General features: G+C 46.5%; 1 pseudogene; it reads right to left on the minus strand.

Moving 5' to 3' along the window:
• Positions 1 to 334: 334 nt before the first annotated feature.
• Positions 335 to 16047, minus strand: LOC143775021 (RNA-binding protein fxr1-like; annotated as a pseudogene).
• Between the last annotated feature and the right edge of the window lie 4044 nt (positions 16048 to 20091).

Consider the following 20091-nt stretch of genomic DNA (forward strand, 5'->3'; position numbering starts at 1 on the left):
ATAATGGCCATTGGCCACACATGATGCTCCATATTGTATAACAACCACACATGATGCTCCATACTGTATAACGGCCACACATGATGCTCAATACTGTATAATGGCCACACACAGTTCTCCATACTGTATAATGATCCCACATGATGCTCAATACTGTGTAATGACCCCCCTCCTGTATGCATGGCCGGGAGGGGGGCGCAGGGGGGTCGGTCGGTCAGGAGGTGCCCCAGGACTTATTAAAGAAAAACCTTGCTCAGGTGCCGCCCCCTGCATTGTCCCCGCCCTAGGCACGTGCCCTCAAGTGCCTAGTGGCAAATACGGCCCTGCAGGGTAGTCAAACGCTCCGGGTCAGATACCAAGAGAGCTCTTCGTAAACTAAAGGTAAAAGGCAAAGGCGTAGTCAGGTCACAGTATGAGGTCAGAATACCAGGAAGATAGCCTATCAGGGCAAACGGGCTAGGCAAAAGGATGGTCAGAATGAGGTCTAAGGTCATGCAGTAATAGATCAGCAAACAGAGCCCAGAAATACAAGGCAAACATGTACCACCGAGCAAATGCTAAGAATGGAGGATATTTGGAACTGACAGCTTAGCTAAGTGTTGGGGGACACTCGATTGGCAACGGGTTTAAGGCACACAGGAACGTTTTCTCACTTAAACAGTCCATGCGGTTTATTTAGACGCAGCATAAACCACTGTAGGCCATGTTACACATCACAGACCTACCACATCGTCCATAGCACTTCATAGTACACGGCTTTACATCACAGTCTCTAAACACGCTGGACCTCCCTTCATCCAGTTACCGTGGGTGACCACACAATTCATTCACTGATCCTCGTCAGTGTACACAGTCCCCCATACTCTGGGTTACCTTCCAGGAGCTCCGCTCCACACGCTGACTCCTTATCAGTCCTATGTTCCTGGGAAAGCTGCCTATCTGGGATCGCTGTCCTGGATGATGACTTGCTCCACAGGCCTCTCCACAGTTCCAGACCCTCAGAAGGTCGGTAGCTTCCCCAATGCAGTTAGCCGTCACACACTCTGCAGGTACATGGTCTCACACTGTGCTCTTCAGGAATCCGGTCCACTCGCAGGACCTTCCAACACAGAGACCTGTCCTCTTTGAGGACCTTACAACACAGATCATGTGACCAAATCACCGTCACATTATGTAGCTGAAACCACCCCCATAGTTTGGAGGTGTGTGTGGTTAGCAGTTCTGCCCAGCTCTCCGGCTAACCCTGTAAGTCCCCCCATTATAAACAATAACAATGCTCATGGAACTACAGGTCTCAGAGCAACATTTCAGGCTTACAGCGCAGAGGACCTCCTCCTCTGCGACTGAGAGACATACCGGCCATTTACAACAATGCCGGTCACTGTCTCACACTACCTGGGTAATCACTTACAAAAGGTAACACCTGAATAAAGCTTAGCACATCCCAGTCTCAGATTCAATGGCTGAACTGTCTTTCAAAATACCGACAGCTCAGCATGACCCTGCACTACATTGGACTGAGCTATCATACACTTCGTCCGAGACACACTGAGCGGAGGAGTCGGGAGAGCACCTCCTATTCCAGGGGGGCCACTGGACTCTCAGGTTTCCCAGGAAACTAAAAATGAAAGGCCCTGACCAAATGATCAGCTTTCACAGAATGAGCCAAAACCCAGGATCTCTCCTCAGGTCTGTACCCCCTCCAATGAACAAGATATTGGAGGGAATTTCAGACCCTCTGAGAATCCATGATTCTCTGCACCATATACTCTAAACCTCCTTTGACAGAAATTGGATACTGTATGGAGCACTATGTGGGGCTGTTATACTGTATGGACCACTATATGAGTCCATTATACTGTATGGACCACTATATGAGTCCATTATACTACATGGAGCACAATGTGGGGTCCATTATTCTATATGGTCCTCTTTCAAGAACTCACAATACAGATCATGTGACCAAACCACCGTCACATTATGTAGCTGAAACCACCCCCATAGGTGGGAGGTGTGTGGTTAGCCAGTCCCGCCCAGCTCTCCAGCTAACCCTGTAAGTCCCCATTATAAACAAAAACAAGGCTCGTGGAACTACAGGTCCCAGAGCAACATTTCAGGCTTACAGTGCAGAGGACCTCCTCCTCTGCGACACATACCGGCCATTTACAACAATACCGGTCACTGTCTCACATACCTGTTATGACCCCAATGGCGAGGGTCTCAGAGGAACGTGGAAGTCTGCAGAATACAAAAATCCAGCTTATAGGGCAGTGGTAACTGGGTTGACCATATAACTACTCCTAACGCCAACACTAGAAGTAGCCGGGGATCATTCCTACGTTGATTCTAGATGACACGCGCCAGCCAGAGAATCTAGCTACCCCTAGTAGAGGAAAACAAAGACCTTTCTTGCCTCCAGAGAAGGGGACCCCAAAGCTGGATAGAAGCCCCCCACAAATAATGACGGTGAGGTAAGAGGAAATGACAAACACAGAAATGAACCAGGTTTAGCACAGAGAGGCCCGCTTACTGATAGCAGAATAAAGAAAGGTAACTTATATGGTCAACAAAAACCCTATCAAAATCCACACTGGAAATTCAAGAACCCCCGAACCGTCTAACGGTCCGGGGGGAGAACACCAGCCCCCTAGAGCTTCCAGCAAAGGTCAGGATATAGATTTGGAACAAGCTGGACAAAAATACAAAACCAAAACAAATAGCAAAAAGCAAAAGGCAGACTTAGCTGATATAACTGGAACCAGGATCAGTAGACAAGAGCACAGCAGACTAGCTCTGATAACTACGTTGCCAGGCATAGAACTGAAGGTCCAGGGAGCTTATATAGCAACACCCCTAACTAACGACCCAGGTGCGGATAAAAGGAATGACAGAAAAACCAGAGTCAAAAAACTAGTAACCACTAGAGGGAGCAAAAAGCAAATTCACAACAGTACCCCCCCCTTAGTGAGGGGTCACCGAACCCTCACCACGACCACCAGGGCGATCAGGATGAGCGGCATGAAAGGCACGAACTAAATCGGCCGCATGAACATCAGAGGCGACCACCCAGGAATTATCCTCCTGACCATAGCCCTTCCACTTGACCAGGTACTGAAGCCTCCGCCTGGAGAGGCGAGAATCCAAGATCTTCTCCACCACGTACTCCAACTCGCCCTCAACCAACACCGGAGCAGGAGGCTCAGCAGAAGGAACTACAGGCACAATGTACCGCCGCAACAAGGACCTATGAAATACATTGTGAATAGCAAACGACACAGGAAGATCCAGACGAAAAGATACAGGATTAAGGATTTCCAATATCTTGTAAGGCCCAATAAAACGAGGTTTAAATTTGGGAGAGGAGACCTTCATAGGAACAAAGCGGGAAGAAAGCCATACCAAATCCCCAACGCGTAGTCGGGGACCCACACCGCGGCGGCGGTTGGCAAAGCGCTGAGCCTTCTCCTGTGACAACTTCAAGTTGTCCACCACATGATTCCAGATCTGCTGCAACCTATCCACCACAGAATCCACTCCAGGACAGTCAGAAGGCTCCACATGACCCGAAGAAAAGCGAGGATGGAAACCAGAGTTGCAGAAAAAAGGCGAAACCAAGGTGGCGGAACTAGCCCGATTATTAAGGGCAAACTCAGCCAACGGCAAGAATGTCACCCAATCGTCCTGATCAGCAGAGACAAAACACCTCAAATAAGCCTCCAAAGTCTGATTGGTTCGCTCCGTCTGTCCATTAGTCTGAGGATGGAAAGCAGACGAAAACGACAAATCAATGCCCATCCTACTACAAAAGGATCGCCAGAACCTGGAAACGAACTGGGATCCTCTGTCTGACACAATATTCTCAGGGATGCCGTGCAAACGAACCACGTTCTGGAAAAACACAGGAACCAGATCGGAAGAGGAAGGCAGCTTAGGCAAAGGAACCAAATGGACCATCTTGGAGAAGCGATCACATATCACCCAGATAACGGACATGCCCTGAGATAGCGGAAGATCAGAAATGAAATCCATGGAGATATGTGTCCAAGGTCTCTTCGGGACAGGCAAGGGCAAGAGCAAACCGCTGGCACGAGAACAGCAAGGCTTAGCTCGAGCACAAGTCCCACAGGACTGCACAAATGACTGCACATCCCTTGACAAGGAAGGCCACCAAAAGGACCTGGCCACCAGATCTCTGGTGCCAAAAATTCCCGGGTGACCTGCCAACACCGAGGAATGAACCTCGGAAATGACTCTGCTGGTCCACTTATCCGGGACAAACAGTCTGTCAGGTGGACAAGACTCAGGCCTATCAGCCTGAAATGTCTGCAACACACGTCGCAGATCCGGAGAAATAGCTGACAAGATAACTCCATCTTTAAGAATACCAACAGGATCAGCGACTCCAGGAGCATCAGGCACAAAGCTCCTAGAAAGAGCATCGGCCTTCACATTCTTTGAACCTGGTAAATACGAGACAACAAAATCAAAGCGGGAGAAAAACAATGACCAGCGGGCCTGTCTCGGATTAAGGCGTTTAGCAGACTCGAGATACATCAGATTTTTGTGATCAGTCAAGACCACCACACGATGCTTAGCACCCTCGAGCCAATGACGCCACTCCTCAAATGCCCATTTCATGGCCAACAACTCCCGATTGCCCACATCATAATTTCGCTCGGCAGGCGAAAACTTCCTAGAGAAAAAGGCACAAGGTTTCATAACAGAGCAACCAGGGCCTCTCTGCGACAAAACGGCCCCTGCCCCAATCTCCGAAGCATCCACCTCAACCTGAAAGGGAAGTGAGACGTCAGGCTGGCACAAAACAGGCGCCGAAGTAAACCGGCGTTTCAACTCCTGGAAAGCCTCCACGGCAGCAGGAGCCCAGTTAGCTACATCGGAGCCCTTCTTGGTCATATCCGTCAAAGGTTTCACAATGCTAGAAAAATTAGCGATAAAACGACGGTAGAAGTTAGCGAAGCCCAAGAACTTCTGAAGACTCTTAACTGACGAGGGCTGAGTCCAATCAAGAATAGCTCGGACCTTGACTGGGTCCATCTCCACAGCAGAAGGGGAAAAAATGAACCCCAAAAAGGGAACCTTCTGTACACCAAAGAGACACTTTGAGCCCTTGACAAACAAAGAATTTTCACGCAAAATTTTAAAGACCAACCTGACCTGCTCCACATGCGAATCCCAATTATCAGAAAAAACCAAAATATCATCCAGATAAACAATCAAAAATTTATCCAGATACTTCCGGAAAATGTCATGCATAAAGGACTGAAAAACTGAAGGCGCATTGGAGAGCCCAAAAGGCATCACCAAGTACTCAAAATGACCCTCGGGCGTATTGAATGCGGTTTTCCATTCATCACCTTGCTTAATGCGCACAAGGTTGTACGCACCACGAAGGTCTATCTTGGTGAACCACTTGGCACCCTTAATCCGGGCAAACAAGTCAGACAACAGCGGTAAAGGATACTGAAATTTGACAGTGATCTTATTTAAAAGCCGATAATCAATACAAGGTCTCAAAGATCCGTCCTTTTTTGCCACAAAAAAGAATCCCGCACCAAGAGGGGAAGAAGACGGACGAATATGTCCTTTCTCCAGAGACTCCTTGATATATGAACGCATAGCGGTATGTTCAGGTACCAACAGATTAAACAGTCTTCCCTTAGGAAATTTACTGCCTGGGATCAAATCTATAGCACAGTCACAGTCCCTATGAGGAGGCAGTGCACTGGACTCAGACTCACTGAAGACATCCTGATAATCAGACAAATACTCCGGAACTTCCGAAGGCGTAGAAGAAGCAATAGACACAGGCAGGGAATCCCCATGAATACCACGACAGCCCCAACTTGAGACTGACATAGCCTTCCAGTCCAGGACTGGATTATGGGTCTGTAACCATGGCAGCCCTAAAACAACCAAATCATGCATCTTATGTAAAACCAGGAAACGTATCACCTCGCGGTGTTCAGGAGTCATGCACATGGTAACCTGTGTCCAATACTGCGGTTTATTTGCTGCCAATGGTGTAGCATCAATACCCCTAAGAGGAATAGGATTTTCTAATGGTTCAAGAGTAAAACCACAGCGCTTAGCAAATGAGAGATCCATGAGACTCAGGGCAGCACCTGAATCTACAAACGCCATGACAGGATAAGATGACAGTGAGCAAATCAAAGTTACAGACAGAATAAATTTAGGTTGCAAATTACCAACGGTGACAGGACTAACAACCTTAGCTATACGTTTAGAGCATGCTGAGATAACATGTGTAGAATCACCACAGTAGTAGCACAAGCCATTCCGGCGTCTATGAATTTTCCGCTCATTTCTAGTCAGGATTCTATCACATTGCATTAAATCAGGTGTCTGTTCAGACAACACCATGAGGGAATTTGCGGTTTTTCTATCACATTGCACCGAATTAGGTGTCTGTTCAGACAACACCATGAGGGAATTTGCGGTTTTGCGCTCCCGCAACCGCCGGTCAATTTGAATAGCCAGTGCCATAGTATCATTCAGACCTGTGGGAATGGGAAAACCCACCATAACATTCTTAATGGCTTCAGAAAGGCCATTTCTAAAATTAGCGGCCAGTGCACACTCGTTCCAATGTGTCAGCACGGACCATTTCCGAAATTTTTGGCAATACACTTCAGCCTCGTCCTGCCCCTGAGACATAGCCAGCAAGGCCTTTTCTGCCTGAATCTCAAGATTGGGTTCCTCATAAAGTAAACCGAGCGCCAGAAAAAACGCATCAAGATCAGCCAATGCCGGATGTCCTGGCGCCAGCGAAAAAGCCCAATCCTGAGGGTCGCCCCGTAAGAACGAAATAACAATTTTTACTTGCTGAGCAGAATCTCCAGATGAACAGGGTCTCAGGGACAAAAACAATTTACAATTATTCACGAAATTCCTAAACTTAAACCTGTCTCCGGAAAACAGTTCAGGAATCGGTATTTTAGGTTCTGACCTAGGATTTCTGATAACATAGTCTTGTATGCCCTGCACACGAGTAGCCAGCTGGTCCACACTTGTAATCAAGGTCTGGACATTCATGTCTGCAGCAAGCATAGCCACTCTGAGGTAAAGGGGAAGAAGAAAAAAAAAAACTCAGAATCTTCTTTCTTATAATCCCTCTTCTGCAATGCATTAAACATTTAATACTGGCCTGGCAAACTGTTATGACCCCAATGGCGAGGGTCTCAGAGGAACGTGGAAGTCTGCAGAATACAAAAATCCAGCTCATAGGGCAGTGGTAACTGGGTTGACCATATAACTACTCCTAACGCCAACACTAGAAGTAGCCGGGGATCATTCCTACGTTGATTCTAGATGACACGCGCCAGCCGGAGAATCTAGCTACCCCTAGTAGAGGAAAACAAAGACCTTTCTTGCCTCCAGAGAAGGGGACCCCAAAGCTGGATAGAAGCCCCCCACAAATAATGACGGTGAGGTAAGAGGAAATGACAAACACAGAAATGAACCAGGTTTAGCACAGAGAGGCCCGCTTACTGATAGCAGAATAAAGAAAGGTAACTTATATGGTCAACAAAAACCCTATCAAAATCCACACTGGAAATTCAAGAACCCCCGAACCGTCTAACGGTCCGGGGGGAGAACACCAGCCCCCTAGAGCTTCCAGCAAAGGTCAGGATATAGATTTGGAACAAGCTGGACAAAAATACAAAACCAAAACAAATAGCAAAAAGCAAAAGGCAGACTTAGCTGATATAACTGGAACCAGGATCAGTAGACAAGAGCACAGCAGACTAGCTCTGATAACTACGTTGCCAGGCATAGAACTGAAGGTCCAGGGAGCTTATATAGCAACACCCCTAACTAACGACCCAGGTGCGGATAAAAGGAATGACAGAAAAACCAGAGTCAAAAAACTAGTAACCACTAGAGGGAGCAAAAAGCAAATTCACAACACATAGCCCCCTTCTGTTCAAACTTGTGGGGTTGATCACTTGTCATAAACCAGGGGCCCCGAGACCAGGCACCCACTTCACCTTGCCTTACCAGTCGAGAGGACCTTCTCAATCGGTTTTGAGCATCAGTTCCCGAGACATAGTCCATCACTGTCACTAAATTCCTGTCTGTGAACAATGCACTATTGGACTTCGTCGCATCACGTTTCAGAGTCAATCTGTTAGGCCTTGTCTGCCCGCAGCGGTCCATATGTAGGCCTTGAGCTTCAGCCCTTAAGTCACAGTCTGTCTGTGTCACCAGAACCTTTTCAGTCACCACATTTCTCAAGTACGCCCCTTCACCTGACCTTTCTCCCTTTGACCGCCTCCAACGGTTGATGTGGTCACGAGACTCACTTATAGTCGAGCCTACTGTCTGGTCTGAGTCTGACCCCTCTAGTACATTACAGGGGTCCCTAAGCCTTGTACTGAGAATAGAACTGCCACTTTCAGATTCTCTGCATCCTTGTTTTGCTGAACTACCAAGGCCTCTTCTTGCGGGATGTCTTTGGCTATCACTCTGCTGGCGAACTTCTCTATCGCCTTTACTAATTAGAGAACAGTCATGCCAATTCTCTCTTTTTCCTTTTTCCCTAGCCTCCACTGTGGTAATTCTATTATTTGCAGGGCCCCTTCTTTCCCCAGTACCTTGGGTTGAAGGCGGCCGCCATCTTCCACCAATGTGGCGCAGCAGTCCTGTAAGGCACAGTCTTTCAAGCCTTAACTGCTCTATCTCCCTTAGATATGCCACACAATACTCCAGCAGAGTCCGTACATTTCCAAGACTGTCCATCATACCTAGAACAAAGAATTGTACCATACCCTTTTCCATTACGTCCCTCAGGACAGCACAATGGAGGATGTCCTTCCTTTGACCTATAGCGGGACAGGATCATAGAGAGGTTAAAAGGACCCTCCCACCTCCACCCTCCAGAGTTTTTCCTGTCCCTACAGGGGACGGTTGTATGAGAGGTTGCTTCTAGAGCGAAGATAGCCTGTGGATTCTCTCACCCCTGTCAAGTGGACCGTGGCCGACTCCTCTTTGAGAGGTTCCTCAGCCAACAGTCAGCCTGTGCAATGGGCTCAGGGGGATCGTGCGGCTGGTCCAATCCTTCCCCCTGTCAAGTAGCCCAGGGTGGAAACTCCCCGGTGGGGAGTCCCTCAGCCCCAGAGACCAGTCGAGCGGACGGGCTCCTGGGTAGAGCCGCTTCCTCCCGGTGGGGGGCTCTCGGCTCGGACGCCAACCGGCAAAACACCTCTATGTCCGAAAGTCGTGTGGTGGAGAAGGCCGTGGCGCTTACAGTGATGCCAGAGAGGAGCGCCGGCACATAGGTTTGGCGTGCGTTCCACGATGGAACACGGAAGGGGGCACAGGAGAAGAGTAATGGGGACGCCGCTTCCTTCCACGGTAGGCTTTCGGCGTTACCAGCTCCCCCTGTCTTCTAGCAGGTATGGAGCCAGCACAGGAGAGTGCATGGTTTAAATGTTGCATTGATGGCCTGGGCCTCTGGGCTGACTCTAGTCTCATGCCTTTGTGTCAAAGCTGTACCTGGAACCCATTTGCAGCTAGGCCTTGGACCTCTAGGCTATGGTTGGGCCATATGTCCAGGCTACATCTCATGACTGGACTTCAGAAGTGTAGGCCTGGCAGGTTTTGTCTGCACAGAGCCTTATGATTGGGCTTCAGAGTGATTTTTTTTTTTTTTTTGGAAGCATGCTTTCCATTTTTTGGTTCAATAAACAAGTGTTTCACTTTTCTTTGCAACTTAACTACTCCGTCCGTAGGAGGACACAAGGTGTTTATTCAGCACATTGTCTTCATGAAGTCTGCCCTCCAGCTGCGGCTCATTAATTAGCTCCTTCGGGTGGAGTCAGTCTGACAAATGAGAGGTACTGTTCAGAGTGGAGATTTATCTGGACCTCTGATAGATTGCTCTTTTGCTTAAAAGTGTAGGCCTGGTCTCTTGTTTGGCACCTTCAAGCATGGCCTAGTCTTTCTGTGCATCATATCAAGTGCCTCCGTGCATAATACTGCATCATACTGCTTTTATGCATCATATGGAGGGTCTCTGTGCATGATACTGAATCATAGTACATCTATGCAACATATTGAGTGTCTCTGGGTTATCATACGGCATCATATTGCTTTATAGTTCCTATATGCATCATAGCGCTTCATAGTTACTTCGTGTATCATATTGCATCATATTGCTTCATGGTTCCTTTATGCATCAGAGTGCTTCATATTGCCTTTCTGCATCATATATTGCATTTCTGTTCCTATATGCATCATAGTGCTCATATTGCCTTTGTGTATCATATTGCTTCATGGTTCCTATATGCATCATAACGCTTCATATTGCCTCTGTGCATTAGATTACAGCATATTGCTTCATGGTTCCTATACACATCATAGCGCTTCATAATGCCTTTGTGCATTATATTACAGCATATTGCTTCATGGTTCCTATACGCATCATAGCGCTTCATATTGCCTCTGTGCATTAGATTACAGCATATTGCTTCATGGTTCCTATACGCATCATAGCGCTTCATATTGCCTCTGTGCATTAGATTACAGCATATTGCTTCTTGGTTCCTATACGCATCATAGCGCTTCATATTGCCTTTGTGCATTATATTACAGCATATTGCTTCATGGTTCCTATACGCATCATAGCGCTTCATATTGCCTTTGTGCATTATATTACAGCATATTGCTTCATGGTTCCTATACGCATCATAGCACTGCATATTGCCTTTGTGCATAATATTACAGCATATTGCTTCATGGTTCCTATACGCATCATAGCACTGCATATTGCCTTTGTGCATTATATTACAGCATATTGCTTCATGGTTCCTATACGCATCATAGCTCTTCATATTACCTTTGAGCATTATATTACAGCATATTGCTTCATGGTTCCTATACGCATCATAGCGCTTCATATTGCCTTTGTGCATTAGATTACAGCATATTGCTTCATGTTTCCTATATGCATCATAGCGCTTCATAGTGACTTTGTGTATTATATTACAGCATATTGCTTCATTGTTCCTATATGCACCATAGTGCTTCATATTGCCTTTGTGCGTTATATTACAGCATATTGCTTCATTGTTCCTATGTGCACCATTGTGCTTTATAGTTACTTCATGCATCATATTGCTTCATAGTTCCTATATGCATTATAGTGCTTCATTGTTCCTATATGCACCATAGCGCTTCATAGTTACTTCATGCATCATACTGCTTCATTATTCCTATATGCATCATATTTCTTCATAGTTGCTATATGCATTATAGCGCTTCATAGTGACTTTGCATCATATTGCATCGTATTGAATCAGATTACTTAATAGTGCCTTTGGACATCATATTGCATTATATTGCTTCATAGTTCCTATATGCATCATTTTGCATCATAGGGTTTTGGTGCCCTGTGCCTCAGGGGATATCATTAGTGTGTCAGGCTTGGTGCTTTTTTCGCCTCTGGCGGTGAACCACTGTGTTAGACCTTCTGTCTTGGGCCTTGTGTGGCTGCACATTGTATCATCGGCCTACCACTTCACATTTTGTCTTGGGCTGCAACTCGTGTGTTTTTGGACCCAGATCCAGCTTCTGTTACTTCATTCTTTACAACAGGGCTTAGTCAAGCAAACAGATATGCTTGAATTGTCTTAGTAGAATTTGCATTTCTTCTGTTTGGAACAGATCTGTCAGGTAGATTCTACCTTGAGTGCTAAAGGCAAGTCTATTACATAATTAGCTTTAAAAGATGACATATGTCATTTTGGTACATCCTATAATCCTATAAAAGTACATACTACTGTCCTGGGAATGGGAAAAATCCCACGAGTTGAAAGGAAGGATTCCTTCCTCCTTGGAATGATTTGCCCTAAAATATTAGGACCATCTACAATTTGCATAGTTTTGGGCACTCCCTCAAAACACATTTGTTCAGAGCGGCCTATCACGTTCCCTAATCAGTCATTTTGTGTTTGTGTGTGTGTGTGTAGCCCATTCACAATCTCCATCTATCCCCCACCCCCTAAAGATGGCTGTGCCATCATTGTTATACAACATTGTTAATACTTGTACATTGTATCTTCCCCGCCTCATTGTAGATTGAACTCTCACGAGCAGGGTCGTTTTATTTTGCTTTAATTATTATATGGTGGTTACTTATGACTGTTGCGTTTGAAACTGTCAAGCTGTAAAGCGCTGCGGAATATGTTGACTTTATATAAAGTTTATTGTTGTTGTTATTATTGATCCTTCCCAAACTCCACATTCGGCAATCAGACAGATTCTTGTCCCATAAGTCTGTTGCGTTTGTTTACCAGGGACATCAGTACTGCCTTTTGTACCTTGTGGTGAAGTAGTAGTACTGTCGTGTGGCAGAGGATCTCATACTCGCGGCTCTTACAGCAGTCACGGCTCCTAAGATAACTGAAACTGGATCCAGGGCTCTTACTGTTAAGACCCCATAGTCTCACTGCCTCACAGTAGATAATCTCCCTCCGTAATGGGGAAGAGACCTACTTTTTCTGTAGCCATGGAATATGGTTACTCCCACAATGGCAGTCTGGGTGTATAAAGATTCCTGAGAAGATTGCCTCTTGGGATATGTATGAGCGTAATATGCATATATGGACAAATAGTCGACATACTTATAATGTCTGGACTAATGACTCGTATAAATGCAGTTTCGAATAATTTCAAGTGTCGGAAGATTTTTAATAGCACCACCACATTTATTGATTCAGAGTCCGGACTCCCTGTGTCTAACATCAAGGAAAACGGGAGTGATGATCCACGTTTCTCTTTCAGCGCTTCTAATAGAAGCCCAGCATTGGTAATGGCAGGAGATATTACCTGCCGGATGGTGTATCCCTTAGTTTCAATAATATCCAACCCTTACTTGGGATTAGACATCTAAGGATTTAGAATAGACGTGATCTCCTGGATGAGTAATGTGTGTACATCCCAATGCTGTGCCATTATCCATGTACTAACTGTTATTGGTTTGATCTTTCCCAGTCCAGGGCCTCTGTCCTGCAGGTCTCCTTCTAGTACGGTAAGTTGGTCGGTAACCAAGACTTAACCTGAGCCCAGAAGGACCGATGAAGGAACAGTCCTGTTATAAGCACATCCAGTTTATTATTGGTCGGTACAGTCCTCATTGTGTGGTGGCTGTGACTTTCACCATATTTTGCTGGGCAGTAAGGTTCTCTAACCATATTCTGGGGCGGTGATGTCTATAAGTATCTATCACAATAAATAACTTGCTGTGGTTCATTATTGGTATTGGAGTACAATGGGTGAATTTCCCTCTCTGTTTCTGATGCTTATTTCGTTTACCACATTCATACTGAAATTGGCCATTATAGATGTATATCAGACACTCACTACGGTGATTTTCTTTGCGGATCTCTTTAGATATCTATGGTTTTTCTGATCTTTCATATCATTTATACATCTAGTCTGGTTTTAGCCTGGGACTTTGATTCCTGGGCTTCTGTACCCACCCTGGGAGAGTTTCTTTGGTATTCTCCATTGTGCTGTCCTGAGGGACGTAATGGAAAAAGGGAATTAGACCTACCGGTAATTCGGTTTCCAGGTAGTCCCTCAGGACAGCACCCTTAGTTCCCTCCCTTATGTTTCTCTTTTTAGGCTTGTACGGGATTAATCTACCGGCAGATCGTTCGTCCTTTGAGTCACCATGGCTCAAAATTAAGATGAAGCCGTTAAATGGATTATAACACACGTGTTTGTAAGGGCATGTTTAGACCATTTATTTCCATCCTTCTGTGGTACTTTGAAAAAACACTGGAGGGTGGAGGTGGGAGGGTCCTTTTAACCTCTCTATGATCCTGTCCCGCTATAGGTCAAAGGAAGGACATCCTCCATTGTGCTGTCCTGAGGGACTACCTGGAAACCGAATTACCGGTAGGTCTAATTCCCTTTTTTCCTGGGTATCTTGTCTTCATGGTCACCTGGAATTCCTAACTTCACCACCCCAGACTTATTCACCATCTCTTGCATGGCTCGACCATTTTTCCCAATGACTTTCTTCACCATAGGAATAGGCACCTGTATTACATCTTCCAGAAGACTCCGAGCTTTCCTCACATGCTCCAGATGCCTAGCAGCATCTTCATTTCTCAACTGGATCATCCACTCCGTCTGCACACATCTCCAGTGCAGGTCACTCAGGACAGCTACTCTCTTCACTGTGACACGAGTTGTAGATGCAGCGCCCCAGAGTCCTGGTCGTTGCAGTACTGATGCTCCGCCGCTAAGGGGGGCTATGGTACGTCTGATGGCACTGAAGGAGTTCACCTGACCAGGTATCACAGACACCAATACACTTCACAGTCTGGCCTCCAGGGGGAGCTAAGGGTGCTATGTATTAGGCCACTCCTCACAGTCTGGTAAAACTGGGGGTTAGATAGGAAGTTAGTGAGAAGCTGACTGGGTTGGAACCAGGCAACATCCTGTGGCAGAGGGTGTTGCAGGGGAAGATTCAGGGGGGTCCCTGTCAGGGGTGGGATCCTGACAGAGGCCTAGCGAACAGAAAGAACGTTACGAGACCGCGCCTGCATTTCATCGCGGCGGTACCCCAAGAAAGGACAAGAAGCGAGGTTTATTGTGCTGAGTGAGAAACGAGATCAACGCAACAAGGAGAAACACCAGTAGGAGTCGTGCTGTAAGACGAGGCAACATCCTACTGAGGCGCGTAGCCGGTGGCCGGAACGCCGAGGAAGTATTGAGCTCCAGGCCTTACTTCAAACCTACGGCAGGATAGTCAGTTATAGGCGGGCTGTCTCACCCAAAATCACCTAAGCAGACACAGGGGGCAACATCTGGAGAGGGGCGACTCTAGGGTCCCGGAAGAGCTCCGAGCCTACCCGTTATACAGGTGCGTCCTAGCCATATCATCTGGGGGGACGAAGCAGAACATCATAATCGAGTTGTGAGGGAACTTCAGAAACAGACACAACAGTTGTGAGGACTATCCCGTAAGCACAGCAGGGAAGGACTACAACACACAAGCGCTAGAAGGTAGGCACAGATTTCCACCTGCAAAGGGAACTCTGGAGGTGCCATCGGACCGGCTGGACTCACGCAGCCCGGTTAACCGTATTTCGGACTGAGGATCCGGAAGCCTTCAGTAAAGAGGTAAAGAGACTGCAACCTGGTGTCCTTGTTATTTACTGCGACCGACACCACATCACAACAGCATCACTCTCCACCTTCATTGGACGCCCCTCAGCAGGGTCACGGGCCGGGTCTAGCCACCGTGACAACCCCAGAACTGAGACAGAGAGGCCCGGTACAGGGTACCCCTCGGCCCTGCGGCAGTGGGGGTACTCCATAGACAATACCACTAACTGTTTAGTTTCCAGGGACCAATACACCCTACACGCCCCTACAGCCTTCTTGAATTCTTCATGCATAGACTCCCTTTGCACATGCTTCTCTCAGGTCTTCAGGCACGTCTATCAAGCACTTAAACAGGGAAGTCTCTTTCTCTTCTGCTGTCATAAGACCACCATTTTCTTTGGCTCTCAGAGACATCTGCCTCTGCATGTCACTTTCTTCCACCTGTCTGGCCAGGGTAGACACCTGCCATTCCATCTTCTTGAAGGCTGCCACATTCATCAACTGGCTTTCTGCCAGGCGACCTCTGAGCTCAGACACCTCTTTCTCCAAGGCACCCACTCGGCACTCAGCAGCCTGTCTCCGAAGCTCCTCTTGCTTCAAACGGGTTTCTACTGTCTCCTTGATCCTCCTTATCTTGCTTCTTCCAACCTCTGGATTGATTGAGCATCCATCATTCGAGGAAGTATCTGCTCCAGGCCCCACTTCTTTGGTGGCTTCCTCCACTTCTGCACCCTCGGTCTTTACCTGGGCCTCAGCAATGTCATCTTCAGCCCTCTCTTGGGTCTCAGCAGTGTTATCATCATCTACGTCCTGAGTCACTGGGACTTCAGAGTACTCCTGCTCCTCCGCATCAGGTCCTTTGGAGCCTTGACCATCTTCCGTCATCTCACCTTTCTCTGTCACTGCAGATGCTTGTCTATGACAGGTCTGCTTTCCGTGACCATTGTGGATTCTCGCTCCACCAGCGCTCTCCACCGACCGATCACCAGACTCCAACCTAGCGGTTGAAATGGGCAACATGAATGCATTCACCTTCCTTGTACAGTCTGGAGGAGAACCCACATCTTGAACAAAAGCACAAGACACTGCCTTTTCTTTATTCATATCTTCACAAGGTGCAGCTGGTTCAGCCTCTTTGCGACCTTTACGTCTCCGGCACCGGGAGGAATTGCCCTCCTTGTGGGGCCCTTCCTTACTGTACCTCCTTTCTTTCTTAGAGTCAGAGTCACCCGCAGAGTCTGTGTCACACCCCACAGTATGGTGAACCCTCAAGTTTCTATCTGGGTGTGACGATTCAAAGAGGGAAAATGGCAAGTGGACCCTCTAGACCACGACGACGAACCCCCCACGGACGAACTGACCAGATAGACCACCCCCTATACAGGGAGAGTTAGGGGCAGGCCCGTGAGGGACTATCGCCACCGAAGCTGGAGGACCAGGACGGGAGAAGACCAGGAAGAGGCGGAGGTAGTGGGACCACAGGATAGGAGAGTACTGTGGACACACAGAACTAGCGGGTATAACGGGAACACTGCAGTAACTCAGACCGTGCCGAAACAATGCAGACACAGGGACTGACGGAGGTAAAGCAGTGGTACGGAGACTGACGGAGGTAGAGCAGTGACACAAGGACTGACGGAGGTATAGCAGTGACACAGGGACTGACAGGTGTACTGCAGCGGAAAAGGGTTAACCCAGAGTCAGAGAGAAAACTCACAGAGACCAAGGGTGGCCAGCAGCACCTGAAGGAACAAATGATAACCAGGCACAGAGGGACAGCAGGAAGCAGTTTAAATACCTTGAGGCAGCGCAGCACTTCCGGGTACCAGTCCTCCAGAACCATAGAGAGGACAACAAGGAGCGCCGACTTCCGGGTACCAGTCCTCCATACCATAGAGGAGACGAAGAGGTGCGCCGACAGAAGATCAGAAGTGCGCTGAAGCACTGAATCTGGTATGCGCGCACGCACGAGAAGCAGAGGCCGGGAGCGAGCGCGGAAGGAAGAACGCTGCAGAAGTAGAGGCGTGCCGGGACGCCGAAGACAGGTAAGTATGACAGGGCTAGGAAGACGGCAGCGGCGGAGACGGCAGCAGCGGTATGACACTGGGTGACAGTTCCACTCTTTTTAACTACCACATCAGTATCAGTCATACTGTAGTACACTTCAGGTGACGTCAGGTCAGGAAGTTGGGCAGTCGCATTTTTCCTCTGGTCACCCCTACGTCCAACCTGTCTGAATGGGAGTCACCACAACTCAATCTGTCATCATGGAACCAGCAGTCCCCACTTAAAGAAAGGAAAAAACTTTTGTTCCAGCTCCAAAATTTCTTTAAAAATCGATCCTTTATTAATCCATAGTAAAAACATAGGCTGACTAACTCTCCATAGCACACAGGAAACGAGCAACGCATTTCGATCTTTACAGATCTTTGTCGGAGCTGACAAAGATCGAAACGCGTTGCTCGTTTCCTGTGTGCTATGGAGAGTTAGTCAGCCTATGTTTTTACTATGGATTAATAAAGGATCAATTTTTAAAGAAATTTTGGAGCTGGAACAAAAGTTTTTTCCTTTCTCTATTTACCACCACGTGGATCAGCGTGGAGTTCCGTGCACCTGCTGTGGCTGCCTGGTGAGCTGGCTTTTGTTTGTTTCTATAGTCCCCACTTAAACAGGTGTTGGACCCTTCTCCTGGAGCTACCCCCCTTCTAACAGGCACACTTTCTGGTATTGCTTCCACCGTCGTGTCGCTAAGTCCACCATTTTCCTTGGTCATGCCTAATTTAGGACCATCAACTCTAGGGGGTGCATTCTCCACAATATTACCTCCCATATATATTAATTCTACAGACACTTCTCTCTTTCTCCACCAGTCCCATAGTGCTTCCAAATGCCGACCTATTACCATAGGATACAGCAAGTCTTAGACTACCCCCACTTCGTGGTACGTGGAAACCTCAGCTGCGTCAATGTAGAGGAGGGCTGTCAAACGTCTTTTAATGTCCTCACATGTGCCATTTACTTTCAACTTTGTTCCATGTGACATAGAACATCCAGGAAGGGTCCTCAGTAAAGACACTCCACTCCCTGGGACTATCAGTCCCATCACACATTCTCCCTCCAGCCAGAAAGGACACTCTAAACCTCCATTGACAGAAATTGGAGCTTTACGTGGGGCTGTTATACTGTATGGAGCACTATGTGGGGCCCTTTATACTGTATGGAGCACTATGTGGACCATTATACTATATGGAGCACTATGTGGGGCCCATTATACTGTATGGAAAATTATGTGGGTCCATTATGCTGTATAGAGCACTATGTGGGCCCATTATGCTCTATGGAGCACTATGTGGGCCTATTATACTGTATTAATCCAAAAAAGGGGCAAAACAATTATCCACGCTCTGCCATGTACAATACAGAAAACCGAAAACAAATGGACACGAGCTAATAAAAGGTAGTATGAATTTTAATTATAAATATTTTAGAAAACCATAAAAAAGGGGTAATAGATGCAACAGAATAGAAAACAACAGGGGGTTCTTCTCAGCGCATTCAGGTATAGGCTGGCTCATGTTGTTGTCCTTTATTATTCCCTTATGTTGCAAATTTGCTTTATGTGTCCTTATGCTGGTTGCATACAGTGCTGCACTATTTTTGTATCTACTGATACTCTATTAGACAACATTGGCTGTGTATTCCCCAATTTAGGGGTTTACTGATGAATACTAGTCATGTAGGTCGGTTCTTTTGGGTGACTATATCTACTATTTACTGCACCTTAGCACTATGCACTTTATATTGATAAGATTATTTATAGGATATTTTGAGTCGGTTGCCATTTTTTAGGCTATATTTTGTATTGTATTCTGACACCTGGCACCTTTTTCAATTATTTGTTTGACATATTAAGTTCATAGTTATATAGATTTCATCATATTCTCATTAATTAGGCCATTGGGATTTCTTTTTAACTGTATTTATTTGATTTTTTGTACAAGCTGTTTACTAGTATCCTGTGGCTTCTGTCAGTGAATTTTGTATTTTTTGTACATTTATATATTTTTTTATATGTTGTGCTTTCCTGATGCGGTACTAGGTTGTTTTCTATCACTTTTTCTGTTGCATCTATTACCCCTTTTTTATGGTTTTCTAAAATATTTACAATTAAAATTCTTACTACCTTTTATTAGCTCTTGTGTCCATTTGTTTTCGGCTTTCTATTATACTGTATGCAGCACTATGTGGGCTTATACTGTATGGAGCACTGTGTGGGGCCCTTATACTGTATAGAGCACTATGTGGGCTTATTATACTGTATGGAGCACTATGTGGGGCCCTTATACTGTATGGAGCACTATGTGGGCTTATTATAATGTATGGAGAACTATGTGGGGCCATTTTACTGTATTGAGCACTATTTGGGCTTATTCTAATGTATGGATCACTATGTGGGGCCCTTATACTGTATAGAGCACTATGTGGGCTTATTATACTGTATGGAGCACTATGTGGGGCCATTATACTATACGGAGTACTTTTTGTGACCATTATACTGTAAGGAGCACTATATGGGGCCCATTATACTGTATGAGGCACTATGTGGAGCCATTATACATTATATTGAAGACAATGCAGGGCCCCGTTATACTGTATGGAGGACTATGTGGGACCCACTATACAGTATGGAGCACTTTTGGAGAATCAAACTGTGATGGGGTCACCCTTCTTTGTCGGAGGGATTGAGGGAGGGCAGTACAGTTGGGACATCATACGGTGCATGTGAAGGTTACGGTGGAGGAATTCACTGTGAGGGGGTACCCATACTGTGTTTGGTGGCACTTTTATTGACATCATACTTTATTATTTAATAAACATAATAGTCCAAAAAAAGAAGCCAATCCCTTTAACCCCTTAACGACCGCCGAT

Source organism: Ranitomeya variabilis, chromosome 5 (genome assembly GCF_051348905.1).
Source record: "Ranitomeya variabilis isolate aRanVar5 chromosome 5, aRanVar5.hap1, whole genome shotgun sequence".
In the NCBI taxonomy this organism is placed as follows: Eukaryota; Metazoa; Chordata; class Amphibia; order Anura; family Dendrobatidae; genus Ranitomeya; species Ranitomeya variabilis.